The following is a 17,588-nucleotide window of genomic DNA, read 5'->3' as shown; positions in this document are numbered from 1 at the left end:
CACTTCTTGAGAAGACACAAGGGAAAAAAAAGGGAAATTGGCCCAATATCCACCCAATGGGCTAGTCCAGGAGGGCAATCGGGGTAGAGGAGGGGGAACCAGGAGGAACCAGGAGGAGGAGGGCAAGGAAGGACCCAGCGCAACCTTGGAAACAAACACAGCATGCCAGGGTCAGGCCCACCCAGGGGACACAGTGGACCCCAGCACTCAGGCAGAGCTGTGACATCAGATGGGCCACTTCAGAAAGGTATTTCCTCTAAAAGCTGGACTTCCCACTCAATAAGCACGCAGCTGTGACGTGTCCCTGTCCCCCGCCTCCCCTGGGGCCCTGCCCCATCACAGCTGGCAGCTCCGACCTCTAACTTGGTGCAGCACCGCCCCCACCACCACCAAAAAAAAACTTCGAGAGGAGGATCGCACCGTTCCGAGTTTCCGTTCCCATATCAGAGGCGCCTCTTTTCTGCTGAGACTGCGAGACCTGCCAGCAGCGCAAGCCGCCTGCCCTGCCAGGACCCGCATTTTCGCAACACAACGCCTGCCTTGCTCGATCGCATCCACCACGGCAATGAATCACTGAGTGTAATGGGATCAGCAGCTGGGCTGGCTGCAGGGCCCGTGAGAACGGCGCTGACCAGCCCCGCCCCCGTCTCGATTGATTGACAGCTCCCTCTCTAGGCCCCCAAACACAAAACCAGAGAGGACGAAGCCTGCATGTGCAGCAGCCAGCTCCTTTACAGTCCCTTCAAGCTGAGGGGACACCCAGGGCCGCACGAGCCCCACCCAGGAGCTCGCAGGAAACGCAGACGCTCTGGCTCCATCCCCTGTGTGTTCAAAAGGCACTGGCATCGGACCCAGGTGACCCACGTGCCCAGGGGTGCTGGCACTGTTAGGGCAGGGCCTCCTGTCCAGGACCAGGAGACCACAGGGGGCCTTCACCCTCCGTGAATATGGGCAGATCAGGAGGAGGGGCCGCCCTGGGGAACAGAGTTCAGGTCAGGGCGCTGTCCCCACAATGGACCGACCCACAGATGTCGGGGGACACACAACCCGGGCTGCCATTCCCTCGCCCAGCCTGAGGTTCCCTGGCGTCTGGGAGGACAAAGGGCACCGTGACCCCACCCTCTGATCACAGCTGTTCTCAGATGCCCCTCAGCCCACCCACGCTCGGATGCGCTCCCAGCTCCTCTACCTCTCCGCACACCCTGACACCAGCTGGCCCTGCCAGCCCTGCCCAGGGCAGTCCCACAGGAGCCGTGTGCCCTCATCGGCAGGCTCCTCCTCCACGAAGCCCTCCCTGTTGGCTCCCCAAGCCAGGGCCTCCCTTCATGTCTCCTCCTCCTCCTCCTCGTCCTCCTCCTCCTCCTCCTCCTCCAAACTTCCCTGGGGTTACCTCCTGCAGCCTGGGTCCCACCCAACATCAGGCAAGGGGACAGTCACTGAGCCGTCAGTCACAGCCCAAGCCCTGGCTGAAATCAACTGTCCCACCCCTGGCCCACCCCCATGGCGCTGGCCTGCCATGGCCTGCGTCTTCCAGACACCTACCGGTGGATCTGGAGTTCTGGAATGTTCGGCGCAAGTGCCTGGGGACAGAGCCAGGAGAAGAGCCCCGAGTCCTCGCCACGGGGGACAGCAGAGAGGGCAGGGGAAGCTAAAGACCAGCTTGTCCCCTGTGCCCGAGGCCGCTCGCAGGGTCCCAGGCTCTCAGCCCGGCTAGATGAGCCCTGGCCCCAGCCCGCTGGCTGTCACCAAGGGGAAGCGGCCCTTGGTTACCACTGGCCGAACACAGAGGCAAAACAAACACTGGAGGCCGAGCAGGCCTCGATCCACACTGCTGGGAACAATTACAGGGCCATGGCCTGGGCGCCCCGCAGCCTCCAGGAGGGGAGGCCATAGGCCCAATGGCAGACTGCTGTGGAGCTCAGTGTCCTCCAGACCCTGAGGACGCGGGGGAGATGGAGCTGGAATGGAGGGGGCTGGACCAAGGCGGAAGCGCAGCTGACCCCAGGCTCCATGCCAAGGTTCACAGCTACTTTCCATCCCAGCCTGGCAGGTGTAGAGGCGCCGTGACGCCTCAGAAGGGAGTCGCTGAAGACTCAGCCCGGGGCCAAGTGGGGGTGGTGGGACCGACTCTCTGTCCCCCAAGCCACTGTCGCCAGGTGTACAGGGGACAGTGGTCCCCTCCAGGGTGCGACCAGGGTGGCACCAGGGTCAGGCCCCCTCCAGCGCTGTCCCGAAGGGGCTTCAGGCACAGCCCAGACATGGGTCCCCATGCCCAGCACACCTGGAGTCCCCAGAGCCAAGCACCTCTCTTCGAAGGCCCTGTGTGGCTCTCCTGCCATCTCAGCCTCACCGGAGCTGTGCGGGTCTCAGGCTGGGCGGCAGGGCAGGAAGGAGGCAGAATGAACGGGAGGCGGGGAGGCTGTCAGCCCGGGCCCTGTGGCCACCATGTCCCCTTCAGGAGGGCAGGCCTGAGGCTCCAAGTGCAAAGCTGGGACTCTCCCCCAGCATGGCAGGACTCTGCCCTCATGACCGAGAGGAGGGCAGAGGACAGAGCCAGAGCCAGCCCTGTGCTGTACCCCCAACCCCCAGCAGGGTTTCCTGTCCCCAAACCAGGGAGGTCTTCCAGTTAGAGCAAGTTAACAACCTCACTGAGCAGCAGGGCTGGCAGTTGCAGGTGTGACATGACCGCCCTGGGCCACGCTCTGTTGGGACAGGGGATCTGGGCAGCTGACGGGCTGGGAATTTACATGGTACATTTCCGGGACAACTAGACAGAAACTACCGGAAAGCCCCTTTCCCCTCTCCTTTTGTCCCAGGGTGATGCAGAGGTTCTGGGAATGCCAGGGCATTTAAGGCAATAATACCCTGAGAGAACTGGAAACAGAGGCTGGAGCCAAATGGCCCAGGCCATATACCACGGTGAGGAGTTGGGACCTGGGCACCCAGAGCAGCCCCTGAGGGGGACCTGCAGGGACCAGATGGGGAGATGACATCAGAAAGCTTTCTCCACTAGTCCACGCAGCCCCCTGAGCTTCCGGAGGGGGATCTGAGGCAGGGTCCCTGGAGAGCGAATATCCCGTCTTCCCACCGAGTGGCTGATGCTCCTCTACCCATGCAAAGGGCAGCGCTGGCAGCTGTTCCCACAACACAGCAACTGACACCTTTGGGGTGCCTCACCCTGGGGGATCTGCCAGGCTCCTGTGTGGGAAGCAGTCCCCAAACACTTGCTCAAGAGGTATCCGCCCACACGCTGGTACCCTTCAGGTCGCTTTCCTTCCCCTCCTGTCCTACCTCTTTCTCACCCTCAATCGCTCTCTCTTCTCATTCGTTCACTTTGGGGGACGCAGGTAAACACCCAGGAAGGATGAATTAGAAAACACATCGGCCAGGTGCACAAAACATTTGCAACCCAAGACATAACGCTTCAAGAGTATGACAAAGCATCGCTCATTATCTCACCTACAAAAGTGTGCAGACTCCGGGAGACTGCAGAGAGACGCACAGGAGATAATACGAACCAGGTGCCTGACAGGCACTAGCACCTCGTGGGTCCTCCATTAATGCCCAGTGCTTGCACAACTCTGCATGACATGCATTAGCACATGGGGTGGTGGTTAGCACATGCCATGGTTAGAGTTCACATGACACTAGGGGGTCAAATCCTAATGCGAAGTGTCACCTCGAGGCCGCTGACCAAGGCACCTCGGAACCACAACACCGTTTTAAAGCATAAAGATGCCTTAAAGATCACCGGCTTGGAATGCTTCATTTTGTGAAACAGTGCAGCTCCTCTGGAAAACAGTATGGTAGCCCCTGATAAAAACTCAGAATTACCATCTAACCAGCAGTCCCACTTCTGCGTATCTGTCCTACAGAACTGAAAGCAGGAACTGGCACCAGCATTTGTACAGTTGTATCCGCTGCAACACTGTTCACGACAGCCAACGGCCACCCAAGTGACTCCAGATGAATGAACGGGTGGCCAAATGTGGAATACACACGAGGGATGTAAGTCAAACCTGCAAGGACCTTCTGACCCCTGCCATAACACAGGTGAACCTCGAGGTCAATTTGCAAAGGGAAATACGTCACAGAAAGACAAATGCTACAGGATTCCACTCCCCGAGGCCCCTGGAATGGTCAGATTTGTGGAGAGGGACAGCAGGACAGATGTCACCAGGGCTTGGGGGAGAGGGGTGGGGAATCAGTGTGTAATGGGATGGAGTTGCGGTGGAGAAGATGAAAAGGTCCTGAGGTGCACTGGGGTGTCTGGTGCACAACAACGTGAATCTACTTAGGGCCACTGAACAGACTCGAAAATGGTTCAAAAGTTAAATTCTGTGTTGTACATATTTGCCAGAATTTTTTTTAAAACTTTGCTTTATATGAAAATAAAAGAAAGAAAACCCCAAGGCATAGAAAAATCACTCAAAGAGGGAGGGTCCCTCTGTCCTGATGCTCCTTAACAGATGCTAAGCATTACCGAGACACCTGGTGACTGTCCTAGGCCTGGCTTCCCCTGCCTCTTTAAATCCATCTTCAGCCACTGCTGTCCATCGTCCTACTCCCCCAGGAGCCATGCTAGAGGGGACAATCAGCCCCAAGAGAGAGTAGTCATGGTTTTTTTCAGTGACAGTTTCCTGGGATCTCTTTCAGTAGAGAGGGAGGCCATGCGGTCCCATCAACACTGGCTGAGGCCCCTGAGGCAGGGTGGCATGGCCAACAGCTACTCACACTGGGTGCTCCAGCAAGCTGAAAGGATGCAGGGTCGGCAGGAGGCAGAAGTGACTTAGAAAAGCAGATCCACGCACAGAAGGCCAAGCCCCAGCAGCTAGGAGCCAGGACAGGCTGCTGTCCAGGAAATGACTCAAGTCCCCAGGGGCGCCAGACACTGAACAGAGTGGAGTGAGGGTGTCCTGGGAAGGTGGCTTCTGCACTTCTGGCCTCTCCCCCACCCACCCAAGCCTGTGAAGCCCCGACTCGGTCACCTGGGGATGGCTGATGCCCACAAAGCCCACAGGACCGGTGCTCAGCCAACACCTGCTGCTGAGGAGCATAGAAGTCACAGCTGCTGCTCTCTCCTGCAGCCACACACTTCCGGTGGCCTCCTCCCTGTCCAGGCCAATCAGGCCCAGCCCCTGGAGGGAACCTGCTCTTCCAAGGCCGTGAACTCCTGCTCCATCAATTGAATGGCCTTAAAAAGAGCATCCGGTACGCTTCTCAGTCACACCCCAAAATAGGCCATGTTCTTGGCCTCAGCCACTCCCTTGTCCCTGTGACCTGTGGTCCTCGCTCTCAGGCTCTGCCAGCTCCTCCGCCCCTGGCTCACTGGTGGCCTTGGCCTCCCTTCTGGCCCCCTCTGGCTCCAGCAGCGTCTCCTGGGGAGCCTACCACGCCCCTCACATGGGGCTCTCAGGGGGACCCAGGTGCCTCTGCGCATCTGCCACTCCCACCCTCGGGCTCCTGGTCCCGCAGATGCAAACCTCATCTCCTCTTCTGTTCCTTCTCAGCCTCCTTCATGAGCACCGTGTCCCCATCTCACCCAGATCACTGTCATCTGCAAGGCCTGTTCAGAAGCCTCCAAACCTGCCCACCCCAAGCCGACCTGGACCATGTCCACTTTAGATCCTACTGGCGCACATAATGAGATGCCTAGAGGATGCGAACAGCTGGCTCTCAGAGAAACAGCAAATACCCTAAAGCGGAGTGAAAAGATGAGCAACCTCCCAAGCAGACAGAGGGAGCTGGAGCAGTAACGGGGCTTCACTTCGGACTCCCAGATTCCCTCAGTACTGAGACGGGGCCTCTTGCTGTGAGGAAGGAGCCAGGGAGAAACCACGGAGACCAGGAGGCCTTTCCCAGTCTTCAGGGGAGGACTGAGGCAGCTTTGTACAGTCATCGGCACCCCAAGGGGTCATGCATTCACGGTGGGGCGAGCAGGAAGGTACCGAACTCTCCTGGGTGTATCACTGTTCAATAAAAGGTTTATGTGTTTGTTTTTAAGGTGTCAGAACATCCACAAACCAAACCAGGACTTGACAAGTGTTGGCAAGGATGTGGAGAAACTGGAACCCTGTGCCTCCGTAGCAGGAATGTAAAATGGTCCAGGTCTGTTCCTCACAAAACGCAGAGCATCACGTGAACCCGCAACTCCACTTCCAGGTATGTGCCCTGCATCTCAGAGAGACATCTGCACACCTGTGTTGTCAGCAGCAGCATCCACAGCAGACAGAAAGGGCTCAAGTGTCCATGGGTGAATGAGTGGATAAACAAAATCTCTATATATGCACAATGGGATATAATTTAGCCTTAAAAAGGAAGCTCTGGGAGGCTGAGGCAGGAGGATTCCAAGTCTGAGCCCAGCCTGGACAACTTAGTGACATAGCGAGGTCCTGTCTCAAAATAAAGAGTAAAAAAAGCACTGAAGGCATAGTATAGCTCTGTGTGAAGGCCCTGGGTTTAATCTCCAGTACCACAAAAAAATAAAATTAAAAAGTAAGGAAATTCTAACTCATGCTACAACACAAAAGAATCTTGAAGATATTTATGCTAAGTAAAGTAAGCCAGTCACAAAAGGACAAATACGATCTGCTTCTACTCCTACAATGCCCCTGGAGGAGCCAGATTCACAGAGGAAGGCAGAGCGGCAGTTCCACTGGAGTGTCGGCGTCCTTAACGTGCAGAGCCGTCCATTCACAGCGGTGACACTGCCGGTAAATCTCACCCTGAGGTCTATCTTGTCACCATCTTTTTTACAAGGACAGAACATGCTTCAGATTACCACAGTTGGGGTGGGGAGGGAGACAGAAGGGAAGACAGGAGGCGGCAGCTCACACACTGGCATCCCAGCGAAGTCACGAAGTCACCAGCACTGCTGTGCTTGGCATTAGCACAACAAGGTCGGCTGCCGGGGATCAAACCCAGAGCCTGGCACGTTGTAGACATGGGACAGTTGTCTACCACTGGGCTCCACTTCGGGCTTGGCTTCAGAATGTGAGCTGCTGACCTCGAGGTGGTGGGATTTCAGGTGGTCTGTGCGTACACATGCAAATGTTCACACAGGACCCACATAAATATTTACACATAACAACTGCTCTGGTTCTTCACACAAAAGTCACATAGAGAAAAGTATTAAAAACACCAAACACCCTTTTTTTGTTTTGTTTTGCTTTGCGATACTGGGGTCGCACCCTGAACTATATCCCCGTCCCGTCTTCTTTTTTATTTAGACACAAGGTCTCACTAAATTGCTAAGCTGCCCAGGCTGGGCTCCAACTTGCAGTCCATCTGCCTCAGCCTCCCCGAGGGCTAGGACCACAAGCAGGCATCACCACGCCTGGCCCAGGTCCCCGCCTTCCTGAGCTCCTCACTGCTCTAAGCGGCGAGCCCTGGCCCCCAGGAAATGCGGTCCACCCCTTTGCCCAGCTGATGCCAGATGCTGGGTGCACACTGAACACAGGCTTGAGGTCCCCGCGGGTGGTGGGGCTGTGCTTCCCCTGCAGCCACCACTCCAGGGAGCTCCGGGCCAGCTGTTCCTTCCCCCACGCCACTGCCACCTGGGCTCTAGAACGAGTCCTGGGAGGCTCCCAAATGCTTCTGAGTGGCGGCGTTTTGAGAGTAAAATGAGCCACACTTGTCCCAGAACATCTCTGTGATCTCCGACTCCACATATCCTGGCCCTGCGTCCCCAGGCCTCGAGGTGGTCTGGCGTGTGACCATCCACGCTGACATCAGGTCCCCGGGCCTCGACCCCACACACCGGGCCTGGCGGCACATGCAATGCTGCCTCCGCCTCCGCCTCTGTCTCCATCTCTGTGCCCCCGCCGTGGAGCCCGCAGTAGGGTGCCCAGGCCTAAGCAGGCCCGAGCTGCCCACAGCCCATGTGCTGGGCACCTACGGTGGCCCTGAGGCCCCTTGCAGCCTTCTCCTGGGTCCTGCTCCTCCACACCTGCCGGCGACCCGGGAGCCCAGCCAAGGCCACGCCCAGAAGGGACAGGCCAAGAGCCACTGCAGCGGCCGGGCTGAGAGCGCCTTGGGGTCAGGGCTGGGGCCGGGGTGCTAAGGCCAGGGTGCTACTCAGCTTCCTCCAGGGCCGCCCAGGCCCCAAAGGCTGTGCTGCCCCTACCAGCAAGAGCAGTTGGGAGACACCTGAGGCTGCAGAGCCCTAGACCAAGAAGCGGGTGTCTCAGGGACGAAAACCCCCTGATGGGGTCCAAAGCACAGCCGGGGACCAACACCTGAGGCTCCCCGGACTCCACCTCCCCACCAGGAGGAGGGGCTCACCCCAATGCCATCACCAGCCTTCTGGGGCCCCCCACAGAGACCGGGCTTCCCCATTTGTGAAATAAAGAGCCAAAGGGAGATCAGCTCTTCCCAAGGTGGGCTCCACAGATCCTTAAACCCCTCAGAGATGAGCACTCATGAGTTGGGGGAAATATCTGACCCCTTCCTAGAGAGTCCCAAAGCCAGCAGCATCCTAAAGGCTCTGATAAGTTCTGCAGAGCAGAAATTCACGGATTCTATTTAATGCTGGGGGTTCCCAAGCTGGAGGAGAAGGGGAGTTCCTTGCAAAGCTCATCTCTGCCCAACACCCAGAGGGGTGCCCCACAAAGCACCCGGCACAGCACCCCGCCACGTTTACCAGGCCCTAGAGGAGGGGGTGCTCCATGTGCCACAGAGCATGACGTCAGGAGCCACCACCCACCTGCCCAGCACACTCTGTGGGGTCCAGGCCACGCCCCAGCCCTCAAAGCGTAGCTCTTACAGGAGCGCCGGTTCACAAACCCGAGTCCAGAGGCTGGCACCTTGAGGAACCAGGCTGGTTTCGCAGCCCACTGAGGCCTGCCCTCTTTCTTTTTCTTTTCGTTTCTTTTGAGGTGCTGGGGATTGAATGCAGGGCCTTCGCACTGAGCTACATCTCCAGCCCTTTTTTGCTTTATTTTGAGGCAGATCCTCACTAAGTTGCTAAATTGCCCAGGCCAGGCTCAAATTTCCAACCTCCTGCCTCAGCCTCCCAGAATGCTGGGATCACAGGTGTATACCACAATACCCACTAGACTAGGGCTGGGCAAATTATGTCCCACAGGCCAAACCCAGCCCACCGTCTGTTTCTGTGAATAAAGTTTTATTGGCACACAGCCAGGCCATCGGTTTACACACTGTCTGGGCTGCTTTAAGCGGGCAGTGGCAGGGCTGGGCAGTTCCAACACACACCGTGAGACCCCAAAGCCTACAGATTCACCCTCTGGTCCAGGAAGTTTGCTGACCCTTGGTTGGGATCTCAGGAAACAGCTGAATCATGCCTACACTCCTCTCTCCAGGCCCAGGCTCCTGGGGAGGACGAGGCACCCACCAGCACTGAGAAGAGCCAGAGTGCTGCTGTGTCCCCAGACTTCCCCAGCCCCCCAAGAACGCCCGCTCCCCACACAGACCACAGACCAGAGCCTCACGCACATGCAGCAGTTTACCAGCCTTTTCCAGTTTTGCATCTCACTGGCAATCAATTAAATTTTAAGCATGTTTCCCCCAAAGATGTAGCTTGTGCCTACATCACACTCAACAATGACAAGGCAACCGACCCAGTACACACACGCACCCCAAAACAGAAATTAGATGGGAGCAGATAGAAACAAAGCAACGCTTTCTCCCCACGCCTCATGGGTCATCCTATTTGAGGGTGAGGCTGCGGAAGGCCACGGGGGCCCTCCGCCCATGCACGGGGTCCTTTAGCAGGGGATGGGAGATGGGGGCCCCAGGGGCCAGAGGCCTGGGCAAGGCTTCGAGCCAGAAGGAAGGACTAGGAACCCCCCAGGGAAGGTGCCAGCCGCCCCTCCCGATCCCCCAGCGTCCATGGGGATTTTTATGTTTTGACTCAGACAGAAAGTCTTTCAAGTGAAACCATCACAGACTAAACTGAAGGATGAGGAAAGCCCCTGGGAAACGGCACTTCCCGCTCTGCCCGGCTGCCGATCCAGCCGCTGTTTATCTCCTGGGCCCCAATGTCTCCTTTGGGGACAGTGGACATGGGCAGCCAGGGCAGGACCGGAGGGTGCCGCAGCCTCGTGGGGCTCTCAGATCTGGTCCCCAGCTCCTGTCCTGGGCCCCTGTGGCCCTCCAGCCAGCCCACACACAGGGAGGATGTGGCCATAGGCAGACGGACACCCCAGGGACACCTCTGCCGACCCCCAGCTCTGCGCCACTCTGGCCAGCTGGTGTGACCGCCAGGACACCAGCCCGATTTTCCAGTGGGCACTGCAGGTGGCTCTGAGTCCTGCCACAGGGTGCAGTGTGTGGCCCACGTGCATCTCCGCCTCCACAGCAAGGAGACACCAAGCTCAGAAGAGCAATATGATGGCCCTTGGGGTGGTGCAGGGACCACACACATTGTCCCCAGCTGTCCCACAGGGGGACTCATTTCCCACAAGGACTTCCTGTGAGCACACAGCCCACAAAGGCAGAGAAGACCCATGGATGGCAGCAGCTGGCCTGGCCACACGTCTGGGGACAGAGGGAGGGAATAAAGGTGCAGGAGGAAGCCAGCCACCTGGCCTCAGGGACCCCCAAACCCTGTTCCTGCCTCCCCGCCTTTCCTCGATCCTGTCAGTGTAAGAACTCTGGGGGACTCACAGGGACCTTCTTCTTCATGGCAGGGACAGGCATCTTCTCTTTTTATGTTAAGATAGGGTCTCACTAAAATACCTCAGCTGCGATCCTCCCGCCTCAGTCTCCTGGACTGCTGGAATTAGAGGCATGCACCACTACGCCTGGCTCTCCCTCCAGTTTTTATGGAGAAAAAACCTCAACCTCAGGGTGCTTCACGCCAACCCAGGAAGCTGGACCACCCACGAGGGAAGGCAGCTCAGCGGCTGCTTTTAGAAACACAGCTCTGCTACTATTCCACCTTGAGCCCCGCCAGCCCCAATCAGCACCTCAGAGGGGGAGGCAGGCACAGCTACTCTGAGGGTGCTGGGGCCAGCTAAGGACAGGCTCAACCCTGCCACACCTCTCCTGCAGAGAGGGCAGCCGTAGCTCAGGCAGCCCATGGTAGGACACGGCCAGCTATGGGGGGGGGGTGTCTAGGGCCGGGCTCTGTGCTGAGCCCTCTCCGTGTCCTCACAGTGGCTTCCCAGGGCAGCATCCCGCTCAACCCTTCCAGTGGCATCCACAAAATATGAAGATCACCCGGCAAACTCACTGGGTACCTGCTACGCAACAGGCAAGGCCACCGAACAGACAAGGGTCCAAGCCATGCATATAGAAGCACTTTATGACTGGGCGCTGCCTTTCTAGCTGTGTCCCCCACCCTTTTCCTGCCACTGCCCTCGCTGACAAGACACGCGGCCACCCCGTGAAAATGCTCACTGGGTCCCCAACCTCAGGACCGCCTCATCACCCGCTCCCCTCTCCCCATCACGCTGTCTGGTCCCCACTTCCGGCTGCTTTTGCAAAGCCTAATCCCCAGGAACCTTTGCCTGTCCCACACCCTCTGTCTGTGCTGGTCACAAGGCCTGGGGATCCAGGGCTCCCCAGCCACACCACCTTCCTGGAAAGGTGGCCGGGTGTCCATCTGTCTGCCCCTGGCTGGCTACAGAACCTTCCTCCACCCAATCCAAAGCTCCTCTGCCCCTGGCCTGTCCCCAGGCTCCTCTGTCCTCAAGTGAGGCCAGAGCTCCACCTGAGGCAGCCAACCCGGCCAGTCTCCAAAGGCAGGAGCAGCCTGGGGCTCTCCCCTCTGCCAGTCCACGAGGCCAGCGTTCCTGCTTCCGCCCCACTTGGTTTCCTAAGAACGCACGTCTGCTCTGGAGAACAGACAACTTTTCTTGCCCCCAAACCCGACCCTCTGGCCTGGTGTTGGCTCCAAGAAGTCAGGGGTCACGAGGTGACCATGGCCGCGTGCTGTGGCCGGGAGGCCATCGGGCCCTTCCCAGAGCATCGGGGCGCCAGGAGCCACACACAAAGCTCCTTTTGTGGAACAAGACAGGCCAGGCACGGGCAGACTCCATGGCAGGGAAGCCCAGGTTCGGGTTTTCTCTGAAGCAGAACAAGCTTTTGTCATAACTCCCTCCCTGTCCCCACCGAACAGCCCCCTCAGTGGGTAAAGAGTCTGGACCCCCAGTCCTGCCAAGCAGAGCCTTCTGCAGCTGGCCACAAAGGGACACTGTCAAGGACAGCAAGGCATGGGCAGCCAGGCACCAGGCGCCCTGTTCTGTGGGGCTCTGCTGTAACCCCACTGCTCTGTGAGTAGCAGGTCATCCTTGAGCTTCTGATGGTGACTGTTGAGATATCCAGTGTCAGTCAGCTTTCCCATAGCTGACACAAAACACACAACATTTAAAAGAGGAGGGGTTTAATTTGGCTCATGGTTTCAGGAGGTTCAGTCCATGGTCTGCTGGCTCCAAGGCAGGAGCATCATGGCAGATGGACATGGTAGAGCAAAGCTGCTTGGTTCAAGGTGGCCAGAAGCAGAGCAGGGGAGCAGTGCCAGGGAGGAAGGGGCCAGGGACCAGATATAGACCCAAGGTCATGCCTCTGTGACCACCCAGGCACACGCAGAAGTGGGCTCTGCTAATCCCCTCAGCAGCGCCCAAGCCAGTCGAGTTGACAGTTATACTTAAGTATCATAGCTATTTCCCCAGAAACTGCCCACCATGGGCTCTTGGTGCCTGAAGACACAAGGACAGCAGGTGTGAGAAAAGCCACCTCCCTGGACAGAGACAGCCTGGCAGTCCCCTTTCTGCTCCATTGACACCTGGATTCTATGAAAGTTACATCAGTCCCATCTAAGCCACTCCCCTCACCCCCACCCCAAACACAGGGCTCCAGGCGTGGGCCACCACCACCTGCTGACCTCTCCGGCAAGCATCTCCTGGATCCACTGTGATCTCTGCCCACAGCCCCAGGGGACAGCTTGGGGACAAGCCAGGAGAGAAGTGGAAAAACCCCAGCAATTTCACAGAAGGCAAAGGCCTGGGGGGCCGAGTCCCACCGCCAGCCACCCTGGGCTACAGCCCAGCAGGAACTAGTCGGTTTCACCCAGACACTCAAGCCATCAGTCTGGCTGTGCATCATGAGAGTGGAAAAGGTCGATGCTCCGACAGAAGGTCTGGAGTTCGGATTTCCCCTTTCCAACATGGCGGAAGGCAGGAGGGGCTGAGGAAGGCGCATCCAGGGGGCTTCGGCCGGGACAGCAAAGTCCTTGAAGGCCAGAGCTGGGAAGAGGTGGCCACCCGGCATCAAAGAGTGACGGCCAGACACTGTCACCACGGGGAAGGTCACACACGGGTCAGCGCTGGCGGCACGGGAAGGGAGTGACCTATTTCCAAACCCCATTCAGGAACCTCCAGGCAAGCACAGGCGTCTGACGCGCCAGACAACAAAGGGAAGGGTCTGGTGACCTAATGCGGTGCTTCCTCCTGCTGAGCATCAGCAGGCCCCAGGCCAGACCAGCGTCCTTCCAGGCCACCTGTCACTGCATGCCCATTCTCCTGGCCTCCCGCCAGTGTCCAGAGGAACCAGCAGGTGGTCACTGTCCCAGGACCCCTTAGGCACTGCCTTCCCCAGCTGCCTCACCCTCTGTCCAGCAGTGACCGTTTCTCATAAACTGTTGAGGAGCATGCACTGGCAAAGGACCCTGGGGCCTCTTGGTCAATGTCCCCTGTCCATCACCCATCGAGTCAGGGCTTGAGGTCCCTCTTGCCCAGAGGCCAGTGCATGAAGGGAATCGGGTGGAAGCACAGGTATTGTTCCCAGCCGGAAGAACAAAGGAGAATCTGGGGGAAACTTGCAACAAGGAGAGACAGGCACGAGCTTTGAAGTTACAACCTTGGGTTCGAATCCCACCTCTGACCCTGACCTAGCTCTGACCTGAGATTGTTCTGAGCCTCAGTTTCCCCACCTGCAAACCAGGAATAACAATCCTGGTCCAGAGGGACAACTTGAGGATGAGACAAGACAAGGCTGCCACCCACTCCACCCTGGGCCTGGTACAAGCCGAGTGCTGGTTAAAGAGATCACGTGATCCACCTCTCGCCATCTCTGCCATCAGGCTGGTCCCAACAGCACTTCACAGGGACAATCAGGAGCACAGGAGAAAATGGTGACCTCCCTCCCACCACTCCCGCTGCTCACTGGTATCCCAGATGCCTCTCACCCTCTGCTCCACGGTCCGAAGCCCTGAACTGCGAAAATGCTTCTCTCTGGGCACCCAGTGGTGAACCCGGTCAGGGTGGGTTTCGCTGAGGTCGCACGGAGCGGCTCTCACCCAAGCATGAAGCCGGTCCCTGTGCCTGCAGCCCCCGCCCCAGCCGTCCAGATACTTGGGATTCCACTGCACACACTCTCCTTTGTATGGGTTCTTGCTCGTGGACCACTAACCGAGAAACTCGACCCTCCGGGGCCCGGCTAAGCCCCAGGAATGCAAATGTTTAAGGCCGCCCACCCGGGGCCGCCCCTGCAGACTAAACTAAGGTTTAAGAGCTTTTTTCAGCTTAGTGTTTTTGGGGAAATTTGTTGTTTTCTTTTTTGAGGGGGATAGGAGGAGGAGGCTGAAAGGAAATGGGACTATTTCCAGCACCTGTAATTACTCACTGCCTCTTTCATCAGAATCCTTGGCAAAGTCTCTCCCATGGCCTGGGCCCGAAGGCGGGAGTCAGGACTCAGGAATTCAGATGTGGAAGGGCCAGACAAGGGGAAGTGAAATGACTATTTTACTTTTTTCAGTGCTGGGGATTAAACACAGGACCTTTGCACTGGGGTATGGCCCCAGCCCTTTCTATTTTTTATTTTGAGACAAGGTCTCACTAAGTCACTGAATTCCCCAGGCTTATTGAATTGACCAGAACTTACGACCGTCCTGCCTCAGCCTCCCAGAGTGCTGGGATTAATTATAGGCACATGCCACCATACCTGGCTGAGATGCCTATGTTAAGAGAAGGAGTGGGGGTCTTCCCTTGGAATGTGAGCACTTCTAGCCTTTCATGTCCAGAGTGTATTGTAACCCTGATCCACTAAACCTGGTCCCCAGTGAGGTTTCAGCTTCAAGAACATGGGTGACATAAATGAGAAGTCCCCCCTACAAGGAAACACAGAGCCCACCCTCAGCACACTTTCAAAAGGAAAGCTGTGGCCAGCTGTGAATAGACATGATCCTACAGGGGATCCTACTGGAAAAGGTCAGTTGATTCAGTCTTCATTCTGGTTGAGGAATCCAACCCCTACTGTGTGCCAAGCACTGACCTAGGCATGGGGGCCGAGGCCAAGGATGGTGCAGCCCTGAGAGAGATGGTCCACAGATCGCCATGGAGTGTGTGCTGGATTGGGTCAAAGGTGCTAGCTTTTCCATCATTAGTGAGGAGGTTGGCTAGGTCATCCACCCACCCATCTACCCAGCCATCTTTCCATCATCCATCCATCCATCCACCCATCCACCCATCCACCTACCTACCCAACCATCCATCCATCCATCCAACCATCCATCCATCCATCCATCCATCCATCCATCCACCCAGCCATCCATCCACCCAGCCATCTATCCATCCATCCATCTAACCATCTATCCATCCATCCATCCATCCACCCAGCCGTCTATCCATCCATCCATCTATCTAACCATCCATCCACCCATCCACCCAGCCATCCATCCACCCAGCCATCCATCCACCCAGCCATCTATCCATCCATCCATCTATCTAACCATCCATCCATCCATCCATCCACCCAGCCGTCTATCCATCCATCCATCTATCTATCTAACCATCCATCCAGCCATCCACCCAGCCATCCATCCACCCAGCCATCTATCCATCCATCCATCTAACCATCCATCCACCCATCCACCTATCTACCTACCCAACCATCCATCCATCCATCCATCCATCCTTCCATCCCTCTACCCATCCATCCATTGATCCATCCACCTACATACCCACCCGTCCATCCACCCAACCATTCACTCACCCACCTATCCATCCACCCACCCACCCATACACCCATCCATATATCCATCCATCCATCTAACCATCCATCCACCCATCCACCTATCTACCTACCCAACCATCCATCCATCCATCCATCCATCTTTCCATCCCTCTACCCATCCATCCATTGATCCATCCACCTACATACCCACCCGTCCATCCACCCAACCATTCACTCACCCACCTATCCATCCACCCACCCACCCATACACCCATCCATATATCCATACACCCAGCCAGCCAGCCAGCCAGACTCCTAATGAGCACCCACCACACCCCTGCCACCATGCCAGGTGGGTGCCAGGAGCCCAACAGCGTTCAACAAGGTCTGCCTGGAAAATGTTCCAGGACCTCCACTGGGATTCCTCATAAGCTGTGTCCCCAGTTCCCTCCCCTTCTGCTCAGTGGCCTCAAATACTTCACAGTGAGAGGGGGTGATGGGTGTGCTCTTCTCTGTGCATCAAGGGATAAATGAGATGCACTGAACAAACCAGCTATTATAAAACACCCCACAACTGTGTGCAGGGGACACTAAGAGACAGGGACTCTCCTGGGCCTCAGGACCCTTCCAAGGCATGAGGGAGATATGGGCATCCCACATCTGCACACACCTGGGAGGCAAGTCCTCTGGAGTTTATGGCCATCTGGCCCTGGTAGAAGAGGAGGCCATGCACGTGGACGTGTCCAACACACAAGGGTGGTCCTGGCCCCAGAGACAAGAATGGCTGGTTGTCATCCTTGTCTGTCTTCTTGAAGCTCCAGCCCCTCACCTAGGACACTGTCTGGTGCTCACTTCGGAGTGTCTGTTCACATCTGGAGGAGGAAGTCTCCACCATGCAAACTGAGGAGGGAGAAACTACAGCAGAGAGAGGGACTGAGAAGCCACAGTGACCTGGACATCTGCATCCCCAGCCGGGAACCCTGGCCTAGCCCTGAGGAGCTACATTGGGCTTCACTGTAGTCACCAGATCTGGCTGTCTCTGACTCAGGCACCTGGCAGGCAGGTGGCCAGCTCGGGGCAAGGCCCCGCCATGGTCCTTCAGGGAGGGCTGAAGATGGATGCACTGGGACAGCCAAGGCAGGCAGGTGGCTTCCCACCTGAAGCTGTGGTGGGGGAGTGGCCACAAAAACAGCAGTATAGGCGCGGAGTCCACTCAGAGCCACCTAAAACCAACCGGCCCACTGGCCCATCCAGTCTGCCCTCTCCACCTTCCTGGCCACCCCTGCAGTCTCCTCTCCTGAGGGTGGACACTCAGGGCTGCTCTGGTTCAAGCCCCGACCCAACGCCAGCCACAGGGAGCCTGGGATGCATGCGGAACGGGGACCCTGCCTCACCACTTGAGCTCCTCTCCAAACTTGATGCAAGGACCCCCAGCCTGTGCCAGAGCCCCTTCTGGACCAGGCACCCACACAGTCCTGTCCTCAGGGACAGGGACTCTGCCCCGTCCAGCTGTGTGCCCAGAGCCCCTGGTCTGCGTGAATTCTGCCCAAACTGCCGAATGTACAAAAGAACAATGCTCCGACCACTGCACCTGTCTTCAGTTAGCCCCACAGCAGTTCCTCAAGAGGACCTCACAGCTGTTTCCAGATGTGGAAACTGAGGCTCAAGGAGGC

The 17,588-nt window shown here is 57.4% G+C and overlaps 1 protein-coding gene across 3 annotated transcripts in view; it reads right to left on the bottom strand.

Moving 5' to 3' along the window:
* The window catches only part of Spsb1 (splA/ryanodine receptor domain and SOCS box containing 1), a 49,336-nt gene that overhangs the window by 16,459 nt on the left and 15,289 nt on the right, over positions 1-17,588 (bottom strand). Inside the window, exon 1 of one of the 3 annotated variants that reach the window (XM_087214615.1) lies at positions 1,543-1,752. The exons of the other annotated variants lie outside the window; for them this stretch is intronic. The gene's annotated coding sequence lies outside the window, so the exon portion shown is untranslated. Of the gene's footprint in view, positions 1-1,542; positions 1,753-17,588 lie in introns of those variants that run through there. 3 annotated transcript variants of the gene reach the window in all.

The sequence above is a fragment of the Heterocephalus glaber genome, unplaced genomic scaffold (assembly GCF_053883595.1).
Source record: "Heterocephalus glaber isolate CG9 unplaced genomic scaffold, H.glaber_assembly_v1.0 deba00001447, whole genome shotgun sequence".
Lineage (NCBI taxonomy): Eukaryota > Metazoa > Chordata > Mammalia > Rodentia > Bathyergidae > Heterocephalus > Heterocephalus glaber.
The sequence above is the reverse complement of the archived record's forward strand: the minus strand, read 5'-3'. Positions and strand labels throughout refer to the sequence as shown.